This window comes from Vipera ursinii (assembly GCF_947247035.1).
Source record: "Vipera ursinii genome assembly, chromosome: 1".
Classification (NCBI taxonomy): Eukaryota; Metazoa; Chordata; class Lepidosauria; order Squamata; family Viperidae; genus Vipera; species Vipera ursinii.
The window spans coordinates 141,951,378-141,964,245 of NC_139512.1; positions in this window are offsets into that span (position 1 = coordinate 141,951,378).

Consider the following 12,868-nt stretch of genomic DNA (forward strand, 5'->3'; position numbering starts at 1 on the left):
CTTTATACTGGAGGAAGATAAGGGAATGGTGATAATTTCCACAGATTCCTTTGAATACTTGCTTCCGAAGCCACATTTGCTGGGTCTTACTCCTAGAAACTGTGTTTTAACCTTATGTACAGATAGTCCTCAACTTACAACAGTTCATTTAGTGACCATTGAAAGTTACAAAGGCACTGGAAAAAGTGGCTTATGACCATTTTTCGCACTCACGACCGTTGCAGCATCCCCGTGGTCCCGTGATCAAAAAAGTCAGGCACTTGGCAACTGACTCATATTTATGACGGTTGCAGTATCCCGAGGGTCATGTGACCACGTTTTGCCCTCTTCTGACAAGCAACGGGGAAGCCAGATTCACATTACGACCATGTGACTCACTGAACAACTGCAGCGATCCACTTAACAACTGTGTCAAGGAAGGTTGTAAGATGGGGCAAAATTCACTTAACAAATGTCCAGCTTAGCAACAAGAATTTTGGACTCAGTTATGATCATGTCGAGGACTTCCTATAGTGCTTGTAAAGAGGAGCATTATCTGGCTGCTGCAGATAATGTGTATTTGAACCTGTTACAAGCACTGTAACAGCTGCTTGACATTGTTTCATGGGAATAATTTGTAGCCATCATTTGGCCTAGATAGTTGGCAAAAGCTCTTGCAAGTGATTTGAAGGGATGACGCAGTTAGTCCAGAAATAGCCCTCAAAACAGGATCTCCTTAAAAACCTTTTATTACTATTATTATTATTATTGCACCATTACACAGCCATCCCTAATTAGTATTAGGAGATGGATGGAGTAATTCTGGTAATATTCAAGTTTCCTTGACAAATCAAAGATGTTTTTTTCCTAGGTTGAAGCAATGATGATAATCACAGTCTTTCTCAAACTTCCTGTCCTCTGTTGATTCATGGAAAATTCTTCTCACTAGGGAGGAAAAAAAATATGAATGAAAGGATTTAAAATTTCTGCTGTTTTGTCGTTTCCATCAGGTTTCTTTATTCACAATTAAAATCACTCAGCAATGAAGATGAAGATGTTGAAGATTAGCGTCATATGCGAGGAGAAAATACTTTATTGCATAAATTTTCCACTTTTTTCTTTAAAAAAAAGAAAAAGAAACAATGGTATAGAAAAGGATGAAGAACAATCTGAATGTGACAAATTTCTACTAAAAAACCCCCCCTGAAAACTTTGGATTATCCTGCCTGCAAAGAATAATCTTCTGAGTTATAAATGTTATAGTTGAAACTATTTCTTTCCTCCAAGCCTGGGATTCTATATTGGAAGAAGATGGTGTCAAGCAGAAAGTACAACTGATGACATTCTTATTGTCACACAAAAGTATAGACATATTGTCAGCTGCTGCTATTTCCATCTTCATGTATTCTACATGCTGAACCTGTTCAACTTCTAGCTGATATGCATTGGATAAATGCCCTAGGTCTTTTTCCTCTAGTAACACAAACATCCCTTTCCCACAGAAGACCCAAAGAATAGGCTGCTAAAACTAAATAGATGAGGCTAAACGGAAAAAAAAACCACCTACAAAACAAACCCATAGGAGCTAATTCTTAAAAAGTTGTATTATTATTCTGAAGCCTTAGGTTATAAATGTGCCAAATTAAGTACCGTATTTTCCGGCGTATAAGATGACTTTTTAACCCATGAAAATCTTCTCAAAAGTTGGGGGGTCGTCTTATACGCTGGGTTGTCTTATATGCCAGGAAAAAAAAAAACAAATCAGTCGAGCGTCCCCGTTCTTGCAAAGCCGGGCCGCCCCGCGCAACCGAGCTATCTCCGGTGCGGCTCTGGGACACGGCTGGGCAGGAGTGTCGGGCGGCTCTCCCCACGCGAAGGTGGCACTGCCCGTTGGCTCTTTGCCTGAGGGGAGGGCCTCGCGCCCGCCGGACTCACCTGTCACCAGCACCGCTCTCCCCCCCACGGGGATGCGTTTCCGCCAGACGGTGCTGGCCGAGAGGAGCCAGCAGGCAGCCGCCGTGAGCGCGGCGCTGAGGGGCAGCGGCAGGACGGCCTGGCCTAGTGCCTGCAGGATGGACAGCAGCCCCACGCACAGCAGCAGCCACCGGCTCAGCAACAGGTCCAAGCGCAGCAGCCGCACCACCAGGCTGCCCAGGAAAAGCAGCCACACCGAGAGGCTGCACGCCCAGTCCAGCTCCATGAGGGGCAGGGCGGGAAGCCGGCTGGGAAGAGGGACCGGGAGCCCGGGCCGAGCGCGCCTCGGCCGACAGTGAGAGGGAAGCGGCACGAGTTCTAAAAAAGAGGCTGCGGGCGGAGCTGCCCTGCCCTGCACCCAATGGGAGATGTTCAAGGCCTGGGAGGGAAGCAGGAGGGGCGCCGGCCATGGCGGGGTGGTGGCTGCCCTCTGGTGCTGCCTGCCACCTGGGAAACGCTGTGCCTCGGGGGCCGGCAGAAGCGCGGGAGCAGCGGGAAGGCCGGCGGGGCCAGTCGGGCCTTCGCCTCCTCTGCGACGGACAGGGAGGGCAGGGCATGTAAGTATTTTCCGGCGTATAAGATGAAAAACCTTGAAAATCTTCTTAAAAGTCAGGGGTTGTCTTATACGCCGGGTCGTCTTATACGCCGGAAAATACGGTAACTGTATGTAAGCCTAGGCATACAAAAGAGATGCAAATTTCTAAATAACCACTAGATGGCAGTGAAGAGATACAGAAAACTGTTGCTTTTTGCTGCTACCTGATGGTTTATCCCAGACTTGCAATCTCTATTTATAGGTAGTCCTTGATTTACGACCACAATTGAGCCAATGTTTCAATTACTAATCAAGACAGTTAAGTGAGTTTTGCCCTTTGACCTTTCTTGCCACAGTTGTTAAGTGAACCACTGCAGTTGTTAAGTTAGGAACACTGTTGTTCAGTGAATCTGGCTTCCCCATTGACTTTGCTTGTCATATGTTCACAAAAGGTGATCACTTGAGCCCAGAACATAGCAACCATCATAAATACATGCAGGTTGTCAAGTGTCTGAATTTTGATCACATGACCATGGGAATGTTGCAACAGTCATGTGAAAAATAAGCCACTTTTTTCAGTAACTTCGAATTGTCATTAAATGAATGGCGATAAGTTGAGAACTACCGGTAAAAGGTCTAATAAGTATACAATATTATAAAAACAGAAATCTGTCATAACCTCTTCAAAATAACACAATTTCTTAAGCAACCTTTCTTGTGCAACATCAAACATCTTTTCTGTGCTCCTTTTGGTAGGAATATAAACCAAACTTTTACTCTGGTTTCCTTTTGCTCTGCTCTTGCATGATGGCACTATAGTCCACATGTACCTTTAATCTAATGAATACAGGGATCTTCCAAACCCATCAATCAAGCCTCAGAGACATATGTCGTGATGTTTTAATATAGCCAATAAAACCGTTTTCTAAATAGAGAAGAATAATCAATCAAGAATTTGATTTCAGATGTGTAAAAGCAGAAATGAATACCAGGGGATTTTTAATCTTTTTTTCCCAAAGAAATAAGCAACAACAACAACAACCAAATGTCTATGTGACATAATCAGGCCAGTAGAAAGTCCCCCTTATGGCTGACGAATCATCCCACAGCATGAATAATATAACAAGAGAATGGAAGCTTCCTTAGAAAGAGGAGAACAGATTTGGATAATTCAGCCTACAGCATTTGAAATTAACAGGCTGGTTATGTATGACATCAGTGAAACAAGCCAATGCTTATGGCAGCATCTTGCATTGCTGACTTAAAATGGAAAGAATCATATCCAGCCCTATTATACTATGATGAGAAGAGGCCTCCTAAGTTTGCAGGTAGAGAGTCACATGTTTCGACGGAAACTCGCAACAATGGAAGAAGAAGACGGATCATCCTTGCATCTTTGCCTCCTTACAACTCTGTTCTGTAGAGCCACAGGACACTGTGGGAGTGGGTGTCTGGCAAGGGAAGGGGTACGTTGCCAACATGAACAATTTATTTCTGCTGCCAACATGAGTCATTGCTGGATTTTGATTCCATCCATTCCATTCCATTCAGAAAGAAAGCTTTTGTTTATAAAACCCTGATTAGGCTCCAGGCCAACCAACTTACCATCACATTGCTACCTGCCAAAGACACATTTGTTTATTTGTTTACATGTTAACATTACATATTTTCTCATTCATTCATTCACTCATTCATTCATTCAGTCTTCAAATTTAGAAACCAACCATTTTCCTTACAGAAAGCTAAGATCCTGTGGGACTTCCAAATCCAGATTGGCAGGCAGGTATTGGCCATTCAACCAGACATCGTGGTAGTAGGCAAGAAACAGAAAACAGTGGTGGTGGTAGATGTAATTACTATCAAGTGATATCAAGTGATAGCAACATCAGGAAGGAGTACGAGAGGCAGGAAGAGTACCAGTGTCTGAAGGGGGAAAACTGGAGAAGATGTGGAAAGTAAAAGCCAAAGTGGTCTCAGTGGTGGCTCCACTTGTGGCTGTGACTCCTAAGCTGGGAGAGTGGTTCCAACATATTCCATCAGAACTCTCCCATCAGAACTCTCTGTCCAGAAGAGTGCAGGGCTAGGAACAGCTAAGATCCTACACAGAACCCTCAGACTCCCAGGCCTCTGGTAGAAGACATAGCTTGAGGAAGATATAGACCACCATAAGGCTGAGAAGGGAATTTTAATGAAATGATATATGATGATATATATGATATATAATAATGCAATGCAATGCAATGCAATGCAATGCAATGCAATGCAATGCAATGCAATGCAATGCAATGCAATACAATAATGGCAAAGGTTTCCCCTATTCAGTCGTGTCTAACTCTAGGGCAGGGGTCCCCAAACCCTGGTCCGCATGCCAACAACCAGTCCGCACAAACGAGCAAAGCCCCATCTGCGGGATGCAGGCAACACACAAAACCACGCACTCTCTGGTCCATGGAAAAACCTCTCTCCACGGAACCGGTTCCTGGTGCCCACTATGCACTATGTCTGCTCTAGGGGACAGTGCTCATCTCCTTTTCTTAGCTGAGGGAGCCAGCATTGTCCAAAGATGTTTCCACAGTCATGTGGTCAGCATGCCATCACAAAGCATGGAGCATGTGGCAAAACACAGAACACTATTACCTTCCCATTGAAGCAGTACCTATTTATCTACTCACATTTTTTTTATTTTTTAAACCCATTTATATCCTGCCCTTCTCCGAACACTCAGGGCGGCTTACAATTTAGAGCACAAATCAATGTGCTTAGCAATTTTGCACGCTTTCCAACTGCTAAATGGGCAGGAGCAGTGGCAAGAATGGGAGCGTGGCCCATCACATTGTTCTCAGGTCTCAAACCCAGGCTTTCCAGCTGACAAGCCCAGCTTCTTAACCACTTGAGCCATCGCTCCCTGATAATGTAATATTGTATATTGTACACAGTATATCACATTCAATCTCATAGGGTTACAGGAAAAACCTTGGAGTTTATCGCTGATATCACACTGAGTATCAGCGTAAAAGTACATAACATTCATGTGTAGATTAATGTAATGCTTTCCAGATTATTGTAATTGTCTTCTAGAAGATCCCTAATGATATGTGGCAAGTAATGTTGACTTGAAGTTCTAGCATCCTTGAAAACCAGGCAGACTGAATGGCTCCCACACTTGAAAAACAGGAGTTCATTTGTCTTACAGCCCCGTTTGCAATCTTAGCAGATCTGAGAACCCACCAAAGGGAAAGAGTTAAGCCTTTTCTCTTCTTCTCCTCTTCTAGTTGGCAGAAAGTTTGTAGTTTAAAATTACACACTGACTCTGGTATAGAGACACAAGAAATTATAGAGCAGACACTGTCCAGGACAACGTATAATTTAAAATTGTAGTAAAGAATGTATACCGCATGGCAAAATAAGTGAAGTGCTTCTTCAAATATAAGTGTTTTGGATAGAAAAGCTGTAATTATCCACTCCTAGGGAAATGTTTGCATTCATTCTAAATCAATATTTACTATTCATCTCTTGTGTTCAACAAAACAAGGATTTAACTTTTTTTTTATTTTAATGAGGTACTAAGACTACAATAATTCTACAATGTAATTGTCTCAATACAAAATATTGCTAAATTGTGTTGCTATTCTGGGAAAGAGCCATTTATACAAAGGAGAACGGGAAAGTGTGTGTGTGGGGGGGGAGGAGGGAGACATCCCTATTTGTGAAATGTTACTACAGTAACATGCAATTCAAACTCAGCCAAGCAGGAAGATTACCAAATTCAAGAGCTGTTAAGCTGTCTCTCTGTTAAGACCCTTAACTGGAAGCAGTCGGGTGAGTCGTCTTCTTCTCACCCGAGTCAAAAAGATGGACCCCTTTCTTCATAATGATGCCTTTGCAGCTGAAGTTTGACATCAAATCCCCCCCCCTTTCCTGATTTAGTTCTATTTCTTTCCTTTTTAAGGGCAACCCTTCTTTCCAGTAAAGTTTCAGGGGGAAAAGAAAAAAAGGCCGCAAACAATTAATGTGAATAAAGGGAGCATCCGCTCTTAGCCATCATGGTGGAAATCTAAAGCCATTCTGACAAGACTTAAGAAGAAGCTGCTAAAATTTGATCACCAGATATACATTTCATTTAACAGCCAGCGCTTTCATTGTGTAAAGAAGTTGGCTACTTCCCAATAATTGTTCATGATTTATTTCCAAACATCCAGAAGCAACAAAGTCAACGGAATGGACCAGAGCTTCATTTTCAAGTAAGTGATCTCCAGCTTTTAATTAATGTTGCCAGATTCTCAGAGAATACAAAGAAAAAACAGTGTTATATCTCCAAATGTCCTTCATACCAGTCCCCTAATCTTCCATTCTCTCTTTTTCCGTCTCCCCACCCACCACTTTAAAGTCTTATCTTCCTCTAGTCTAGAGCAGGGGTTCCCAATTTTGGGAACTTTAAGACATGTGGACTTCAACTCCCAGAATTCCCCAGCCAGCTATGGAGGCTGGAGAATTCTGGGAGTTGAAGTTTATATGTCTTAAAGTTAACAAGTTTGGGATTCCCTGCTCTAGAGAACTGTATTTCCCATTGATTAAAACACACACTAATTCACTGTGTAACTGTGTGTCAGAAGATGGAGGATGAAGGGGGGGGGGGGAAACCATCCTATTTTCTGTATTCTACTACTTTTGTTCCTACCTTGCCTAAAAAATAATAGAGGAGAAAGAGGTTGTTTTGTGGAGATGGTGGGAGGAACCAAAGGCCAAGAATTTTCCCCTGGCTTAGATTTTAATCTGAGTGGAAGAAGAATGTTGAGGTTTTAAGAACTTGCCTGTTTGTTGAGGTAGACTTTTAAGAATCCCTGAAATTTGATTTCTGAGCCTGGCTTGGAATATTATCACCAGGCTTCCCAGACCACACTTGAAACAGGTCAGAGAAGGGAAAAAAAGAAAAGAAAGAAAGAAATCTAATCCCAGCAAAAAGTAGGCTGGTGTCTAAATATGGGCCTATCTCATTTTGGTCTGTTTAAAAAGCTCGTTTCCATGCCATTTCCATGCCAAGCTCCAGCATGATCAAAATGAAAATGATTGAGATACAAAGACTTTAAAAAAAATCATAGTGGAACTGGTAATTGGCCTGTAACTACCGCTGGCTCAGAAATATAACACTGTAGCTTCAGAAAACTGGGCATTTAAGATCCCATCTTTTATTTTAACCTGACATTGGCAAGCAACCCCTACGCCACAAAGCCAAGTAAAAGTTTACAGTTGAATATTTCTCCTATATCATGAAAAGAAGAAAAGGGTTACAGGAGAAAACCACCACACTTCACAAGCTGCAGATATTTTCAGTTTCTTTTCGGATTTTTCACTGGAATCTATGAAAACGGATCCAGAAACCATAAGCAGAAAGAAAGACAAAAAGCCCTTTGGGTATTTAGAATAGTTAACAAGAAGCTAACGTGTAACAGTTGGCTCCAACTATTTCTATGCAGGAGTCAGTTACTCATTACCCTCCATGCCTTGAAGACAGGTAACAAGAGGTACTGTATGAATAACATTTATGTAGACTATTTTATTGAGACGGAATTAAATAATATGAGAAAAGAAAGTCAAATATTATTGAGAGAAGATAAGTTAAACAATATGTCCTCCTATCCACTCCCCCCTCCCCCAACATTTGTCCTCCTTTTCAACTGTCCCAATCCTCCTTGGGAGGACAAATTTATTTATCATTTATTTATTATTTTGACTTCTATACCGCCCTATTCCCGTAGGACTCAGGGTGGTTTACAGGGCAATTAAAACCATACAATACAAAAGTTAAAATAAATTTAAAACAAGTAATTACATTTAAACCCAAAAATTAAAACTTTAAAACCCAATTAAAAACCCCTCAGTCTAGGCCAGACAGCTCAAATGTTGAGGGAGGAGATAGGAGAACATATTGTTTAACTTTCTTGTCATCTGATGTACATGAAAATACTTTTTGCAGCATCAGAATTATTATTATTATTATTATTATTATTATTATTATTATTATTATTATTATTATTATTATTATTGCAGAAATGTACTAGAGCAGCAGCATTCCCCCACCTTTCTGGGTAGGCCACCTGGCAAAGAGGGAGGGGGGTTAAGAAGGGATGGTTTTCTGTGAGGGGCAGGTGTGCGCGCACAGCTTCATTGGAGTGAGCTGTGAGCGCTGGCGCCCACCACCTGCGTGAGTGGGGCTGCGAGCATCAGTTCTACTGTGAGTACAAGCCCCATTGCAAATGCTGGTGCCCACTGCAAGCGCAAGTGGGGCTGTGAGTGCAGGCCATCTATTAAGTATTATTTGCTATTATCTCACATAGCCCAGTTGCGACTAGTCCACAGCTGAGAAGTGGGTTATGGCCCACAGGTTGGGACCCCAATGATAGAGCCATTTGGAGGAATATTATGCCTCTCGAGGTCAGATCTATCTCCACCTGTTGTGATTCAGAGTCAGCCTGTGGGTTTGGCAGTTGGGTCGGATGATTCAGAGGAGGAGGAGGGGGATGTTGGAGAGCTTGCTGAGGATAGCCTTGAGGCTCCGCAGAGCCCTCAGCCAGGCTCCTCCCATCTGGTTACAACGCAGACCCAGCTTTGTGAGCCTGACAGCATGGATGAAGATGACCCACAGCTGGCCCTGTTCAAGGACGCCCAACACAGGAGGCAGTCAAGCAGGAGTAAACAGAGGAAGGCAATGGGGCACCTCAGAAGGAGGCAGAGAGAAGCCACGCCTTGAACTGTTTAAAAGGGGAATGTGTGGGAGGGCTGGTTTGCTGAAGGCAACCGTTTGAATAGCTCCTGTTTCATGGTTCGTGTTTTGTTTTGCTCTGTTTGCTTTTGTGTCCATAAATTTGGCAGGCTTAGTTCCAGCCTCTTGCCTTCTTGTAAAGGGGTTGTCCCTGCCTTTTCTGCAGGGCGGGTAGTAGGCTGGTACAGAACACCACCCTCTTGGTCTTCCAAATCTAGCTCTGCCAATTGGGGGCATCCTGATAGGGCTGTCTCATTCTGGAGGTGGGCAATAGATTAGAGGAATCCTGCCTTCACCCCACATACAAACTGGCAATATATAATATATAGTGTTCAATGTAACTTTTAAACCACACCCTGCCTACCTTTATTTCAGATAGAAGCAAAAATGTCTCCTTTTAGTGTTGACTGATGTGAGAAAACACCCTCCTCTTTCATCTATTAAGTATTACTCGCTATTACTGTATCTGGGGCTTGAATATTGTCAAAATAACTCAGCAATGATTTATCAAAGTAAATAGGTAAGCATAAGTCTTGCCAGCTCAAACAAACAAAGGATGAAATAGACTGGTGTGACATTAACATTTCTCAAGAAAACACTGGCGTAGTAAACTCAATATTGAAATAATGTATGGAACATGATCTCCCATGGCTTTCCTCTGGCCTCTCCCCTTGTGTATTTGTCCCAAATTTGCTCCAGAATTTCCTAAATCTTCTGGGGCTGATTTCATGCATAGAGAGGTGATTTGGTGGAGATAGTATTTACTCTTCTCGCATATTGTGTATGGCATAAGGAGGACATAATTGGATGCTAATGTTGATAACAAAAATGGAAAGTATCATTTCCACCTGCTTGTGATGGGCAAAAACTTCTTAAAATTATTTGTTTGCTTATTAAATTTATGTGCCACCAATCTCGTCAGAGATTACTCTGGTTGGCTTACAAACATTACCTATTAAAATAATAAAACAATAAACATCAATAGTAAATATCATTAAAAATGGGGATGAGGGGGACATTAAGGACATGGGTAGAGCTAAGGTCTTTCCTAATCCAAGAGCCTCCTCCATATTGGTGCACACCTGTTGGGGCCCAAGGTCAGCTGGCAGAGCCAGGGCTTCAGGCCCTTACACAAACTCAAAAGGTGGGTGCAGATCTCACCTTGGGGGTTCAAAGTTCCAAAGGGCAGGAGCCATGGCAGAAAAGGCTCTTCTTCTAGACCCCATCAGCTGAAAATCCTTGGCTGACTGAGCCTGCAGCATGTTGCTCCTGCCAGCATGGGTGGAGTGGGTCAGTACCATTGGAGTGAGATGATTCTTCAAGTAGCCTGGACCCATGCCATGAAGGGCTTTAAAGGTGATAACGCCTTGAATTGCACCCAGAAACAAATCGGTAGAAAAAGTTGAAGCATGTTGTCCTCCATACAGACCTCCACAGACTCTAGGCACTGCGAGAGGGCAGTGACAGCATCACTGGGGTCACCAGGTGTGGAAAGATAGAATTGAGTATCACCCATGAATTGATGATACTTCAACCATGGTGAGAAGAAGTCTCTGGTAACACTCCCAACTGATCCCATGAGCCCAGCTTGAAGAACAGGGTCTCATATCTGAAAACTTGGGGAGCAAGACCCCTGAAGGCCAAGAGAGATTCTCAGATGACCACTGTCACTCCACCTCCCCTGCCCTGGACCCTTGGCTGGTGGTGCCAAACCCTAAACCTGTCCAGACATATTTCCAAGATCAGAACTCCCTCTTCCTTTCCCTCCCCCCCCCCCATCCCAGCGTTACAGAGTCAACCACGTCTAGGTGACACATGCCTCTCTGCTTCTTAATATTCATTTAAACGCCCTCTATGTTGGACCCTAATAATATATTCTTTTTTTTATTTTTCTGACTTGTTTCTTCTTATGGGCATGTACTTTGCTTGGCACAAAGACTAAGACTTCTGTAAGCAAAATTAGGAAAAACTCATGTGCTGCTATTTTCAAAATAATAATTGTTAATTAAAGTAAGGAAACTCCTGTTCTATCTCTCTCTTTTTTTCTCTTCCCCCCACCCATTTCTTCATTTCTGGCTCAAACTCTTGTCAAAAGATGTAGTAAGAGCTGGCAAGCTTAGTGTTCCTAATGGATGGAAATCTCAGCCAGGTTGCTCAGTCCTTGCTATTTTTATTATCTAATGATTTTTAAATTACCCCCCCCCCAGAACCAAAACAAATGCCAAGCAGTCTTGCACTTATTATTCTTATTATTATTCTTATCATCATCATCATCATCATCATCATCATCATCATCATCATCATCATCACTTTATTAAAGATATATATATTGAATGTTGAATTTTATCATGTGTGAATTAGTTTGCAGAATGTTCACACTAATGGACATCATCTATTAAGAAAGACAAACTGAAGGAAAGAAAACTTGGAAACCTCTAGGTTAGGGCTTTCTTCTCAAAGGAATAGCAATTACTGTATTTATTTATTTCTGTCCATTTAAAGGACATTACAAAGAGCACTTTTGTCTCTAATAATTCATCTGATTGAAAATTAAGTCCGATGTATACATCGGTCCAAAATGTTTTTCCCATGTTTTTATTGCAACTTGAGGAATTTTAGAAAAATCATCCAGGACAGATTTTATGTTGCTAGTCTAAACTATGGATCTCCAAAACAATCTTGGGGTGATTACTTGCAAGTTTAAGTACTGTATTTCCGGCGTATAAGACGACTTTTTAACCCATGAAAATCATCTCAAAAGTTGGGGGGTCGTCTTATACGCCCAGTCGTCTTATACGCCGGAAAATAGTACATAAATTAATCGAGCGCCCCCGTTCTTGCAAAGCAACTTCAAGCCTCCTTAGTCCAGTCCCCCCTCCAATGTGACTCTCCCTTCCCACCCCCAAGAGCCTCTCAGCCCCTTCCCCTCCCCCTTGCAAACGCCAGACCCCGGGAGCTCTTGCGTCTATTCCAAAGGGTGGGTGGAAGGAAAAGCCCCTTTCGGCTCCAGCTTGGCTGCAAGTCAGCGAGCCCAGGAAGGCGCTCCCTCCCCTCTCACTGTGGAGGAAGCAGGGCAGGCTGGCGTCTGGCGGGAGCCGGCAGGGCAGTCCTGCGCACACGCGCGCTCCCCGGCTCCTAAGGAGTGCTCCTTAACAGCTGGGGAGCGCGCGCGTGCACAGGACTGCCCTGCCGGCTCCCGCCCGACACTGGACGGCTCTGCCGATGCTGCTTCAAGAGGGAAGAGCGTGAGGCGCCTGCCATGGCTCCCCGAGGACTCCTTAGGAGCCAGGGAGCGTGCACGTGCGCAGGACTGCCCTGCCGGCTTCCGCCAGATGCCAGCCTGCCCTGCTTCCTCCACAGTGAGAGGGGAGGGCGTGCCTTCCCGGGCTTGCTGATTTTCTGGCGTATAAGACGAAAAATCTTGAAAATCATCTCAAAAGTTGGGGGGTCGTCTTATACGCCCAGTCGTCTTATACGCCGGAAAATACGGTATGTATCTCTAAGTTGCTGTTTAAGTGGTATCTGAAACCACTTAGATTTTGATAAATGTATATATAACAGGAGAATACATTCTGGTTTTGTTTGGTTTCTTAAAAAGGAAATACCTCCCCAGATAAAGA